This window comes from Lytechinus pictus, chromosome 13 (assembly GCF_037042905.1).
Source record: "Lytechinus pictus isolate F3 Inbred chromosome 13, Lp3.0, whole genome shotgun sequence".
Lineage (NCBI taxonomy): Eukaryota > Metazoa > Echinodermata > Echinoidea > Temnopleuroida > Toxopneustidae > Lytechinus > Lytechinus pictus.
In genome coordinates, this window is record NC_087257.1 from 27830075 (window position 1) to 27842866 (window position 12792).

Below are 12792 nucleotides of genomic sequence, written 5' to 3' on the forward strand. Positions count from 1 at the left end.
AAGCTGTATGATTCATCGAAAATGCTTTTTCCTAGGTTTCTTTTGACAAACCTTAACTTTCAGTGAACATGTCAACTCATTCTGAATAAAGCAGTTTATTCGCAGACTGTACTTAATAACGGATTCCAAATAAATCTCGACTTGTGTGTCATCGAGCGCCGAAATGACACAGTAAATCGTGAAATTAATCACAACACATACGTAACAGACGACGACATTTAGCGATACCCAGAAATTAAATTTAATCATTTTTACCGTGTTGCTCTTTTTATTTTTATTGTTCAAGATTTACTGCCAAAGGACAAGAGAGATGGAGTAAGACAAGGACCAATAAACAGAGCTATAGAATAGGTGAGTTACGAGGACAGTCAAAAGGTGAAGTGTCAGTCGCACCAACCATGGACTTACGAAGCGAATCAAGACCAATCCAAACTATTACGTTATTTTCGAAGGCAGACCATCGGTCAGGGGTGGGAGATATGAGGAGAGGGGGGAGGGGGTTAAACGGGGCGGAAAAAATATTCAATGTGAAACGAGAAGAAAGGGTAAATACATGGGGGAAGGGATCACGTAGATCTACAAATCTAATGGAAAGGGTGGCAATAAAGCCGAGCAGCAGAACAGTACGTGGACTAATAGTCCGAATGCCAATCTTAATCCAAGGCTAGATTACTTTTCAATCATTTGGGATAGATAACGAATTCATCAGCGCGTTTCTCACAGATCATTATACGGCCATGACATCGAATGAATGAATTAAGCCCTCTGAATCATCACTATATTTCTCTCTGAATAAATTGACAGTCACTGCATTCACTGTTTTCTCCTCAATGGATGTTTCATTGAAACGTGAGGGTATCACAATCAAGGCAATATCAGTGGATACAGGGACAGAATCAGACCACCACAGCCCCCCCCCCCCCCCCTTATCCGTCCTCTCAAAACTCACATTTGTCTTTCTTTCTATTAGTTTGATTAAAAAAAAACACGAGATTGATTAATTCATTAATTATTTATTCAATTAATCAAACAAATGCACAAATATTGAAATATTTGAAATTAAATAATAATAGACCCACAATCCAACAGTTCTAAATTTGTGAAATGTTTTGGTTAGAACACAGTGGTCAACATTGAATATTGATCGTTTTGCCCACAAACTAGCTTGCAGAAAATGGGAGCAAGGTTCAATGTACATACATATTTATAATTCATTGTTTTTATTTTCGTTGACCATCGTCGAACTAACCAAAATTTCTCTAACACTGGCTAACAAACGCGATTTGAAGACCTAGATACATCAAAAACAGTTCTGTAGGGTCATTCAGTCAAAAAAATATCAAACGTTACACTGGCCCCAGGTATTCATTTATAAAATGAAGTATCTTGATGAATAGAAATTGCAATAAATTTAACAAAGGCGCTGAAAAAAAGAGTATTAATATCAAAACTGAAATGACGGTCTCCGTCTATTGCCAATATTGCTCAATATTGGCTTACGCAAAAGAGTAAGAACTTTCGTAACCACGTTACCATGTTTCCGCATAACGCAATTCTCTCGGAATAATATTCAGCGCTTCTAATATCGATTTTTTTTCATTACTGAAAGCTGTGATATTAAACACATATACACTTCCTCCCTCCCCCTCCTCTCTCCCCCTCTCTCTCTCCCTCCCTCTCATTCTTTCTCTGTTTTCACTCCGATATCTTCCACTCAGCTCTTATTTTCTCGTTCAATTATCTCTTTCTATCCTCTTTAGATATTTGTCTCCGTACTTCATAATCTCCATATTATTTCTTTCATACTCAGGTATAACCATAAGCTTTTTCCACTGACGATTCCTTACCGAAATAAATCTTCTGAGGATAAAGTGGTCTTCGAAAGTATCAGGCGGAACGAAAGTACTGAATTTGTTGCCATATCATATACTGTTTTGTTGAAGAAGCCCCTAACTTTGGTACAGGTGGTGGCGCTGTTGCCACTAAAACTTTCCTGTAACGATATTATGGTCATGTATTTATGTTTTAAAGGACCCCATGGAAGAACAGTGGTATTTTATTAATACCGCTGAAATGGGCCATCCTCCATATGATCTGTACGTTATATTAAATTGAACATGTATATATTTTATTTTTATATGGAAATAAATACAAACAATACAAACAATGGTTATGCGTTTGGTTTCTTCTGATTATAGATGTGCAAATAATCAATAGTCCTTCTTAATAACTCTGGTTGTCCCAAACGAGCCCATACACAATAGTGTCAGTTCAACTTAATTTCAAATATTGGAAAACATGTGTTCCATAATTACTGAAATGAGATGAACATTATTTTATACACGAGGAAAATGATCAGGAAATCACCAAACAAAAAGAGAGAAGTTTGTACAACATTATCCATATCAAAAGTAATAAATAATATTGTAATAACATATGCCAACCCAGTGTGAAGTGCATATTATGTGGGGCCTACTTTTGCTTGATGGTAATGTGATGATAATGATCATAATAATGACGCCAAAAAATAATAAGAATAATAATTACGCAGTACAGCGCTCATATCCATCAATCCATCTCATATTGCTTTAGCAGTGCTTTTCATGAGATATAAATGTAAGAAATGGCGGGAAGGGAAGAGCTAGATATTTTCATAATCCTTATTATGATCATCATGATCACCATTCTTCGTTGCAACAGCTTTAAAGTTCATGCGTGCGCGAGCGAAGGCCGACGTCATCACACTCTAAACACACATGGCACACGCTACCCGAAAACAGTACCTAATGAGATTTAATTGCATTCCTAGAGCACAGGCCTTCAGTAGTGGTTCTGATTAAAGTTGATGTTTTATTAAGATCCAGAAGGTAGGCACATTACCTTGTGGCGTCCTGTAATTATCAGCTCGGGTGTAAAACGAAATTCCGTCCTCGAGCTACTGCTTGGGGCCGCGCGCTGTTGATTATACGCCTTATGTCTTCCTGCAAAACCTAAAGGCCATTTCATATTTATATGCAAGATTGAGAGTGTTGCTGTTATTGAGGCAGACGATGTGCTCCTAGCATTATGATATACAACATGTTAAAGGTGATATATATTTCTATTGATTCGTTTAGTGACGTTAGTGTTACTGGATGATATTATATTATAAATTTGGTTTTAAAAAACGTCTTTCAGGCCTGTCGAAAGCTTAAGTTATCAACATATCTTTTGTAATAAAGTCGCAAAATTCGTTCAGTAGACCACGCGAGTTTAATGTCAACCACATCATAACATTTATTTAACATGGGGATTCGTATTCCCCTGCTTTAAGGACATACATATTCACATTATGTAGTAATAAACTGAAAAAGTAATCAACACTTTATTGGGGGGAGGGCGGCATTTACTAAAACCTTAACAGAGGCTCAAATCAGAATGTCCGATAACACAGTCGGATATATTTCACATAAAATCTGAAAAATGATACAAAACAACTACCCAGAAGGGCAAGTTGCCGCTGCAGTCTAACATGCATATCATATTAGAGATCCTAAAGGAAAGGGCTTAAAGGAGAATTTTCTTTTAAATAATTAGATATCGAGCTCAAATTAAATGTAACGTCCTTTGTAAAGCTCGTTGCTGGAGTTGCTTCTAACAAGTATTGCAGTCTCGACATCCATCTCATTGTCGGGTCACAATCACTGTTGCTATGACTACCTTGGTGTCCTCTGCAACATTTTCATCTTGTCTTCTCCTTCCCTACCACCCCCCCCCCCTCTCTCTCCCCCTCTCTCTCTCTCCCTCTCTCTCTCTCCCTCCCTCTCTCTTACTTTCCTTGTCTATTTTCATACGTCATCGATGCACCACTAATACAATTGCATTCGCTGAAAGGCGATACTATGTTATTGCAATCCCTAATTGTGTTATATCCCTATGGCGGATATAACACGTTCATAATACATATTGGGATTCGGGGAAGATATTGTTGTGAGAAAAACGCTGCGTGTAATATCGAGGAGCTAGACATATTTATCATGTTTATGGTAGCTTGTATGTTAGGTCATATTGAAATATTGCTCCTGACTTGGAATAAAGGAATAGCCATGGAACCAATGCCACCCAACCCCGTTAATTTTAAAGTTAGTAATAAAAAAAACGCGGCAAAAAGTGGACACGAGAACACCGTACAACATTATAAAGATCATGATATAAAAAAAACGCTCGATAATCTATAATTTTGGGAGAAAACGCGAGTAGGGAAAAAAAGGAAGATGGAACAAAATAAGGAAATGTTAAAGAAGATTTCCGGGGCGGGCGAAGAATGATAAAAAGGGTAAAGGTAACACCTTAAATCCAGGCTGGGAAACCTGATTAAGACAAAGTCATGTGATCGAACAAGAACAAGGCATTTACATGATGCTTTTTCATCAACTCCCCCCCCCCCCAAAAAAAAACACGTATTGCCACCATTTACAAATCTTTTTATTCAAACCACTTCAAAATAATACTACACAAAGTCTATCTTTTTATCTCATTCTTTAGCAAACAAAAATACGGAAGAAGCCAGTTGCACTATCATACATGTAGAAGTAATTCTTTATTGTGTTATCAATTTTTACCCTTGATGATTCCGTAGCAAGATATAATCCTGAAATATATGTATCTAATGGAATTCAGTCATATGACACGCTATAAACACTCTCAACCTAGTACTTAAGAGCACTAGGCGCAAAAAGCATTTTCAAGGACAAGAGATGCGAGCCGAACACCAAGATGTGTCCTCCGACATGAAAGATTGCGAAGATTGAGATGAACAAGGTAGGGAATAAATTATTTCAGATCGACAAAACTAGTTTAATGTCATGTAATGTTAGTACTTTTCCTCAAATAAAAAAGGGAAAATAAACAATAAATGATATCCTGTAATTATACTAATCATTCCAGGAACTTTGAAGGGCAAATTTATAATTTCAAAGTCCATGACTTTACTGCCAATTGATGAATATTGCATCAGTGACAAATGAAAACACCAATAACCATTAAATGGAAAATGACAAAGGATTATTACAAGGCCAGAAGTATACGTTATGGTTCCGAACATTAAAGTATATTATGAACTTACAGGTATAACACTACTGACTTACATAATAAGTTCACAACTGAAATCTTATAATAATAATATTTAATGCTGTCAATGACCGTCACTAGCGTACCTACGGGGGGCAGAGGGGGCAGACTGCCCCCCTGACGAGTCACAACCCATGAAAGGGACATATCCCTGCCCCCTGACGAGTCTTGAAGACCTTTTTTTTCTTTATTTGGCTTGTCAATTCTTTTTCTGGTACGAAATCCTTTATTTGTGGTTGAAGACCTTTTTTTTTTTTTTTTTTGCTTGTCAATTTTTTTGGCGGACAAATTTGCCCCCCCCCCTGTGGAAAATCCTAGGTACGCCACTGATGACCGTATACTACCAGGGTCAACCTTGCCTCGGTGACCAACATAGGTCTTGAAGAATTTGACAAGATTCTACTCCTATGATATGATAAACAACGGGGATTAACTCATAGTAGGAAAGTCTGATGGTTACATCTACGTTTGATGTGAACACATCGCACCATACAGAAGAAAATCAGTGTAACCTTGTAAATACTACTTAAGACTTGAGAAATGTCTAGACTCTTAAAAGCTTTGACATTTTCCTCCCATCTTTTATTTCACCGCTGATGTAAATACGAATAAGGAGCTTTGACTAGATGCTTTCTTGCACAAAATGTAGGATTTGGAGATGTTCGCGAACACTTGTTTTAAACTATAAAAGTGATAAAAAGATAATGTTTTCTTTCTTTCAGAACATAAGCAGTATGAAAAAAACAGAAAGCGAATAGGAGCAAAAATGCATCTATAAAGTGTATTACAAAATAAGGTAATACACTCGTTATTTACAACTGATTATAACTTGACGGTCATAAAGTCACATCCGTTCAACTGGCTGGCCCACAACTAAATTTCATCATGATAGACAACTAAAGCTGTCAAATCGTCATTACCTTAGTTTGTTAAATTCATATACTGTGCATTACAAATTCATAAATTCATTGCATTTCAGAATGCATTATTCAGCGATGATTCATCAAGCGGTTTAATCCGTCATCTTTGAATATAATTATCAATAAATATCGTATCATCATGATTATCGTTCAGTTACATACCCAATTATTCCCCAATGCACTCTATTTCCTGTAATCGTGGTAATAGCTATTTGTCTATTCACCGCAAAGGGACATTTCCAAAAATAAATAGAGGAAATACATGACGTTGTATGTTGATATTCATTATGTAGAGTCTACAAACTTTGAAAACCCGGTGGGTTAGTTATGACATAAACGACCCGAAAATTGGTTTAAAAACTGGAAAATATATAAATCTATTTTTTTTTATGAACCTGATATTTACATATATTTCAATTTTCAGAAGACAATACATTGGAAGATATTACAGCAAAAGAATCTCCCAGGTACGAGTCCTTACATTTTAAAGTATTTGAGGCTTGATTTGTGAATTGATACTCGTCTTTTTCTTGCGTAATTTATAGTGTTTGTGTTACGTTTCATTGGTTGTTATGTCATATTTCGTTCGTTATCAATATAAGAAAAAAAATCAACGCAATCAAGACAGCAATGTGGATTCTTATGGAAATGTGTTTCCCATTCAAAATATCTTTGCATGATATATTTGTCATGAAGTGGCCGCGTGGCCTAATGGATAAGGCGTCAGACCTCGAATCGGAAGATTGAGGGTTCGAGTCCCTTCGTGGTCGTGATATTTTATTTACATATTTTTTCCTTCTTTATGCGTTTAATTTGCACTTTGTATGCATTTTCTTTAAAAAATATAATCAATTAATATTCATTTCAATCTGGTTGCTTGTTTCTTCGGTTGGATTTTTGTGTATGCGTATTAAAAAAATGTTACTCGCCACATGACCAGCATGGTCAATATGTTCAAAGCATGATCCGTTCATTTCTTGTTTCTTTTCATTTATAATATTACTGCAACAAATTGTAGTTCAGTTTAATTTATATTCAACATTTGTTACGAAATTTCATTGATTTGTCTGTATTATCGATTATATTGAATATGTATTGTTACTTTGACTATATTTTGAAAAAAATTGTTGAACGGAAATAAAAAAATAAAAAAAATCTAAATCATATATACAATGACTTTATGTATACATGAACAAAAACCAATACAGCATTCGAACAGGAAGTGGCCGCGTGGCCTAATGGAGAAGGCGTCCGACTTCGAATCGGAAGATTGAGGGTTCGAGTCCCTTCGTGGTCGCATTTTTTACACTTTCGCTCTTTTTGCATGAAATTCAAATTTACTCGGTGCAAAAGAGAGAAAATCAGAAGACCATCACAAAAATAATATAAAGCACAATTAATACCACACTTATAGACTACTGCCTCGTATAACATGAACAGGAGTACGCTGCCTGCGTGCGTATGCTCCAAGTGTGTATCTCTCGGTGTGTTTTTAAATGTTCAAAATAATAATGAATAGAGTAAGATAATCATAATGATGGCTTGATCGAGCGTGATTATACCATGATCATAAATATTTTAATTACACAAAGATCATCTGAGTCATCGGCTATAAACCAGTCAGACTGTGGAGAAAAGGTAATCAATGTGTTCCATACTAATTTGTAAAGGAGAAAAGCAAAAACAAAACAAAAAATTGTTGAAAATGTTAGTCATTTCAGTACTGACATTGAATTGAATTCACTTCATGACTTTATCCAAATTTGTCTAATGGTTTAATTTTTGGCGAATGGTTATCAACGTGTTCACAATACTTTTGAAGTTGAATATATTACTATTCCATTAATTTCATTCGAATCCCCTGTCTTTTCTCTATATTCATATTTTGTTTTTCTATTATTTACCCATCGGTGATAATACATACATTTTTTTTATTTTAATAATTTTCTTTAATTAGCTTTCTACATTTCTTTCTTTCTCTTTTTGTTCTTTCTTTCACTCTCCCTCCTTTCAGAGACTTCGTGCTCTCCCTCTGTCTCTCCAATCTCTGATGAAACTAGAGATCCATGTTCCACTCTTTCTTCTGTCCATTTCTGAAATGACTCGGGAGCAGGCAGAGACCTTTCTCCGCCCACTTTCAAATTATTCCTCCCCGTATCACTTTCAGCAGTGCTCTTCGCCTGGAGATGCTTTTCAAGAACACTCTACCCCGTCTCTTCTATTTCTTTTTTACGTATCCTTCCGTTTGTCCTCTTGTATTTCAGTGATTGCGGTCAGCTAGATTAAAGCCCCGGGTATAGAATAACCCCTATGCAGTGGCGTAACTACGGGGGGGGGGGGGCATGGGGGGGCACGTGCCCCCCCAATCGGCTGGCAAAAAAAAAAAAAAACGGGAGAAAAGGGAAAAAAAGAGGGAGAAGAAAGAAACGTAGTGGGAAAGAAGAATTTATTGTACATTATAATGTTATATTATATTATATGTTGTGTTATATTACATAAGAATTATTTTTTTTTCATAACTTTATGAAACATAATGTGCTCAGGGCCTATTTGTTCATTATTCATGGTACTAGCATTGTCTGTTTAACGAGATATACATGTACAATCATGTTGTACCAAAACGTCCTGTTTTCAAGTCAATATGCACCAAATATATATCATCGCACTTCGAGTTATTATTGTTTTATGTAGTGACATATGCTTCTTTTCATGACTACTTAAAGTGATAGCCCCATTTTACGGTCTGTATATAAAAAAAATCCTTGTTCGTGTTCGCGCTTACGTTCGAATTAGTGGATTGATGAGATTTGTCTGCTCTTCATGAATTCCTGAAATCGGTCCTTAAAATGTCTCTTTTTCTAATGTAAATATCAAAAATTTTCAGCTCGCGCTTCGCGCTCGCATCATTTGTTTAGTGAAATACGTATGGTCATAGTAGATTCCTACAAACAAGCCTTAGAATGCCCCTCTTCAGATCTGAATTTCCTATATTTTCAGCTCGCACTTTGCGCTACTGAGATGCGTATGATAATCATGATTACTATGACTACAAAAAGCTCTTCATGTGTTTGAATGTGACTCGCATTGGATGACTATGGTGAGATATGTATACTCTTAATGGATTAAAAAAAAGAAATAGTCCTTAAAATATCCCTGTTTGGGGTCAATATATACAAAATTTTCAGCTCGCGCTTCGCGCTCGCATCATTTTGTACGTGAAGTACGTATGGTCTTCGTAAATTCCTACAAACAAGCCTTAGAATGCTTCTCTTCAGCTCTGAATTTCCTAAATTTTTAGCTCGCGCTTCGCGCTCGCAATATTTGATTAGTGAGATACGTATTTTAATCATGATTACAATGACTACAAAAGGTGTTTCATGTTTTCTAACAAAATCAGCAAGCGCTTGGCACTCAAATTAGATGAGTATGGTGAGATATGTATTCTCTTATTTGATTTCTAAAAAATAATCCTTAAACTGTCTCTGTTTGGGGTCAATGAATACAAAAATTTCAGCTCGCGCTTCGCGCTCGCATTGTTTGTTTAGCGAGACAGATCCGTATTTTTTATTTTTATTTAATAGCTTATTTTGACCCTTTTTAGGTATGAATTTCAAAAATTTTTAGCTCGCGCTTCGCGCTCGCATCATTTGATCAGTGAGATACATTACATATCCGTTTAATGGCACAGTCCTTAAAATGTCTCTATATAAGGTCAATAGGCCTATACCTGGTAATTGAGCGCGCTTTGCGCGCTCACTGAGCGACTCAAAAGTTTTGCTGGTGCCCCCCCCCCCAATGCCGTGACCCACGGTACGCCACTGCCCCTATGGGTAAGCCCCCCCCCCTTATCCTCTTCATTCAAAAGTATTTTGGTGAAATCGAACTTTTATGAATTTCGTACTCCTTATACCATCACGATACTTGATTGTACATTACATGGTTCAAAATATGAACTAACTCTGCTTTCAAGTTTTTTATAGACTTATACACTCTTAACAAGGCGTGAAACAGAATTATTTGCATGTACATTGAAATACTGAAATGGTGCGTTGTTAACAGTATCGAATGATAGATATCCATATATTCAGTAAGAATCACGAAACGCAAATTTACATTTCAGAGAGGTGTAGAATAGTTCACGGTTGACCGAAGGTCGATTTGAGAACTGACCTCATCTAAACCAATGTGTGAAAGCAATATCACAAATAACAGAACAAGCTGAATAATTTCAGATGTACCACGGTAATTTTGTATAAAAAGTACAGCTCCGTTGAATAAGTAAAGTTTAGGTCAAGTAGCGCAGCTCAGACAAGGAAAAAAGTATATATACAAGAAAAAATAGCCGCAGCAGTCGCATCTATGTCTGCATATACCTTAATTTGTCTGTCATAATAATATGAAAAAAAAACTAATCATCGGAACAAAATCTAACTGATATAAATCTTAATTCAGCAAGACAACGTATTGTATGGTGTACACCCTAAAATGTTTGAGTTTGCACCCTAAAACGCAACACTGGCAGCAACTTTGGGTGTCATCTTACACCCTCAATAAGAAAGGTGTACCCTGTTTGAAAAAGATAAAGAACGCGTCTTCAGAGGAGGTTATCAGCCCTGGCCTTCGGAAGTCATGTTTTACAAAACCGTTTCCGACAGGAAATAGCAAATATAATAATAATTTAAAAAATGAATTACAATAACATTCCTAAAGCTTAGATTTAATAAAAAGACAAATAAACACAATTGTATTTTCACAATTGTGTTAACAGGATCACCGAATGTATAAGGTTTTAGAAAACTTGTAACCAAAACCGAGAACAAAATTACTTTTAAAATGTATAGATAGCTGGGATCAGAATTACAATTACAAGTTGAGCGAGCTTATACTAAATAAAATCAATGCCTTAACAATCATACAAAATATATATTTTCATTTGTACGGCAGACTCTGCACACGGCCGCGTGGCCTAATGGATAAGGCGTCCGACTTCGAATCGGAAGATTGAGGGTTCGAGTCCCTTCGTGGTCGTGATATTTTATTTAAATCATTATTTTCTTTATTTTCATTGTTTAAGCATTCGATATTCCTGCTTGAACGATCGGTTTCTGTTAAATTGTTGTTGATATTTATGCTTTTGTAGCTTGTTTACAATTTGTTTGTTTATTGTTAGTTTTCTTCTCGATGTCTGGACCTTCAAAAACGATCAATGTAATCATTGTGCATACATAATGAAGCAAAATCTGAAAGCTACCGACAAAACGAATTAAGCCAGTAAGTGGCCGCGTGGCCTAATGGATAAGGCGTCCGACTTCGAATCGGAAGATTGAGGGTTCGAGTCCCTTCGTGGTCGTGCCATATTTTTTTTCAATCTTCAAGCGTTCAATTTGCGCTTCGCATTCCGTTTATCTTCTTAAAAATGGCATTCCTTAATATCCATTTCCTGCTGGCTTCTTATTTCTTCGTTTTGTCTTTTGATTTTTGCCTCCTTTTCAAATTGTTAACAGGCCACATGACGAGCAAGTTCAAAGCATATACAATGATTTCAGGTACACATGAAAAAAAAAACCTGAAACGGACTAACATCATTCGATCAAATGGCCGTGTGGCCTAATGGAGAAAGCGTCCGACTTCGAATCGGAAGATTGAGGGTTCGAGTCCCTTCGTGGTCGTGGCATTTTTGCGTTTTTGCCTACCATTGGAGGTTCGTACATTTTCGGTGGAATGCATTTCCATGTTTACATGCGTTGTTTTTGTATGTTTTACTGGGGGTATAAATGTTATTTTTCTTGTTCCTGACGCTGATACGGTTAGAAAAACTACAATATAGGCTTCTTGGAGAAGATGGGCAAACTATAATGAGTTGAAAATAATGCCCCATCTTTTCCCCGTACTCAACCTGAACAATTTCCAGAGATTTTCTAGGCCCCCGTCTGATCATTCTTATTAATTATAGATAATAAATATCGATGGGGGGATTTTTGTTATTGAACTTTAGGACAAAGTTGCAAAATGATAATCGTTCGTGTTTAGTGTACAATATTCCCATTAATATAAATTGTAGCGGCGCCATTTGTAATGAAACACTCCACATTAAATACAACATTAAGTCAAAGTTTGAGTGTGACTTCATTCGTAAGATCCTCTTAAAACCAAGTGATGATGGTAATGTTTAAAAAGAAGCAGCAATGTTGGAGGCGAGACACTCTGAGGTTCGTAAGGGAACATTATCTACTTTTGACGAGCATTTTGGCGGGAAGAAGTTCATACATTTTCATTATTAGCTTCATCGATCTGTCTGCAAGGCTTCTGATCTTTGAAGTACATCAGATTCTTAGAGAGCGGAGGAAGTATGGTCTGTCCTTAGTCATGTTAGTGGTGGAGAGAGGAAGATAAAGACATAAGATCGAGGATGGATTACCAATGATGACGGCGAGACAGAAGGGTTGGACTGAGAGGGCCCTCTTCAGAAAGCAGACAGATATTTATGAAGCGGTGTGTGTTTTGCAAGTCAAATTTGTGCCTTGGTTTGTCATACGATTTTAGGGGGAAGTGGGGGCCAGGGGGGGGGGGGGTAAATGTATCCCTTGGGTACGACCAACCCACCCCATTATCTCCGTGAATCGCCTGCACTGTGTCTAAATGACATTATTGCGTAATTCGTCTTCAAAAAAGAGACCTGACAAAAGTTTCTTGAGAGACTAGTTTAACCATGGACCTATAGGTCCATGGTTTAACACACGAACTGGTGTGTCATTTGTGTCAT

At 36.6% G+C, this 12792-nt stretch overlaps 5 non-coding genes across 5 annotated transcripts; all 5 read left to right on the forward strand.

The window, feature by feature from the left end:
- The first annotated feature begins 6726 nt into the window (after positions 1-6726).
- Positions 6727-6799, forward strand: TRNAR-UCG (transfer RNA arginine (anticodon UCG)). Its single transcript has one exon. It is a non-coding gene; the product is annotated as a tRNA-Arg (tRNA).
- Positions 6800-7253: 454 nt separating this feature from the next.
- On the forward strand, positions 7254-7326 carry TRNAR-UCG (transfer RNA arginine (anticodon UCG)). Its single transcript has one exon. It is a non-coding gene; the product is annotated as a tRNA-Arg (tRNA).
- A 3658-nt stretch (positions 7327-10984) lies between these two features.
- TRNAR-UCG (transfer RNA arginine (anticodon UCG)) lies at positions 10985-11057 on the forward strand. Its single transcript has one exon. It is a non-coding gene; the product is annotated as a tRNA-Arg (tRNA).
- A 249-nt stretch (positions 11058-11306) lies between these two features.
- TRNAR-UCG (transfer RNA arginine (anticodon UCG)) lies at positions 11307-11379 on the forward strand. The gene has a single exon. It is a non-coding gene; the product is annotated as a tRNA-Arg (tRNA).
- A 246-nt stretch (positions 11380-11625) lies between these two features.
- TRNAR-UCG (transfer RNA arginine (anticodon UCG)) lies at positions 11626-11698 on the forward strand. Its single transcript has one exon. It is a non-coding gene; the product is annotated as a tRNA-Arg (tRNA).
- Positions 11699-12792: the final 1094 nt, after the last annotated feature.